Here is a 2,071-nt window from a genome sequence, read left to right as displayed (position 1 = left end):
TACGATTCACTTTTTACATTACACTGTGACCGCCATACATTTAACCATTTGATGAGCGTGACATTCCATTGACGTGCTTTTGGAGTATTTTTCAGTTTTATATCGAGAAGTCTTGATAAGAAAAGTTGGAGTTGTTCCCCCCCAGCTGAAAGTTTGAGTGGGAATTTAATAGACGTGTTTCAAATTCAGAACTGGTTTTAACAAGGTCAGAAGGATTAGTTATCAGATCACAGATTTAAAACACTCAACTAAAATTATGAATTTCTTTTAACACCAGGTGTTGCTATGTTTTACCACGTGAAAGGGTGGTGGAACTAGGTTTACTTGTGAGTTATAAAAATAGGCTGGACAGAGTAATACAGCATGGAAATAGACCCTTTGGTCCAACCAATCTATGCCGACCACAATCACAAACTAAATATTCTCACCTGCCCTGTGCTTGGCCCATTTCCCCTCAAACCTTTCTTTTTATGGGACTTTTTTTAATAGGAGCATAGATGGTTGAGGAGTGACCTTGTAAAAGGTTTATAAAATTTTGAGGGACACAGATAAAGTGAATAACAAAGTTCTCTTCCCTAAGATGGGAGAGCTCAAAACTAGGGGGCATATTTTTAAGGTGAGAGGAGAAAGTTTTAAAAAGGACATGAGGGGCATTTTTACCCAGAGTGTGCTTCCAGAAGATGTGGTGGATATAGGTACAGTTACAACAGTTAAAACAACATGAATACGAAAGGATTGGAGGGATAGGGACCAAATGCGGGCAGGTGGGACTAATTTAGTTTGGGAATGTGGTTAGAGGGGACTGGTTGGACCGAAGGCTCTGTTTCTATAACTCTTTATATATAATTGGGAAAGAACATGGGCATGAGAATAATTGTCCATCCCTCGATAAAATGCTGACCAGCCAGTGATGCCCACATCCCACAGGTGGATAAAAGAAAATTGGGTCATGGTTTTAATAACCAGTCCTGTAACACTGTTTGTTTCAGTGAAATAGGGTGTATATGACACTGCAATGATCCCTCGAAGCTAAGCAGGTGCATAGCAGTACCATGTACACTGATCATGTACCAGCAGTACCGTGTACACTGATCATGGCATTGACTTCTGGTTCGGGATGTTGCAGTTCAGCTAGCAATAAAACTAAAGGACGGTTGCTTGACTGTGCAGTGTTTGTAATGTGCCCAGCGAACAAGTGAAGAATCAGTCTGTGCAAAACCTGGACCTTCCAAACCTACAACCATTACCATCTGAAGGACAAAGGCAGTTGATGCATGGGTACATTACGCCCTGCAAGTTCCACTTTTGATTGGAAGTATATCACTGTTCCTTTACTGTCGGTGGGTCAAAAACATGCAATTCCCTCCTGAACAGCATTGTGGGTCTAGCTATAGCACATGGACTGTAGCAGTTCAAGAAGGTAGCTTCAAGGACACCTAGAGGTGGGCAGTGAATGCTGGCCAGCCAGCAATGCCCTTATCTCACAAATGATTTTTGGAAAATGAAAGAGAACCTTGACCATTACCTTGCACAGCTGGATGCTGTTAAGTCTTGACCTTCCTCTCTATTGGGCTCAGTATAATGAAGACCACTTAAATGGAGGCAGTAATCTTCACCATTGTTTGGCCAATGTGTTCGGATTGAGTCAGGACTTGCAGCTTTCTCCACAGTAAACGGTTTATTTTATACCAAACGCAGTCCTCTGTCCAGCAAATAGACCTCATGTGAACAGCAAACAGTCCACAGAGTTTATTTAAAAAGAGTCTTTGTGGACTCAGGCAAACAGAGCTCATGACTGATATTGCAGCAGCTGTCTCCCCATCAAAGCTGGGCAATTTCTCCAGCAAAATGCATTAACTTGAGGTTAACGACACACAGGTGATCAGTTCAGATCAGTTCAAATAATCAACAGCTGTATAGTCTCAGTGCTTGATTAAAAGGGAAAATGACCAGCTCCCCCTCCATTTTGGCTGTAAACAGTGCAGCCCTTGACTTTAGACTCTTTGTCCCTGACTCTTTGGCCTCTTGCTATGTGCTTATTTTGGTTGGTTGTCTCATGCAAGCACGTTCT

Source organism: Chiloscyllium plagiosum, chromosome 34, assembly GCF_004010195.1.
Source record: "Chiloscyllium plagiosum isolate BGI_BamShark_2017 chromosome 34, ASM401019v2, whole genome shotgun sequence".
Classification (NCBI taxonomy): Eukaryota; Metazoa; Chordata; class Chondrichthyes; order Orectolobiformes; family Hemiscylliidae; genus Chiloscyllium; species Chiloscyllium plagiosum.
This window is presented reverse-complemented; position numbering follows the sequence as displayed.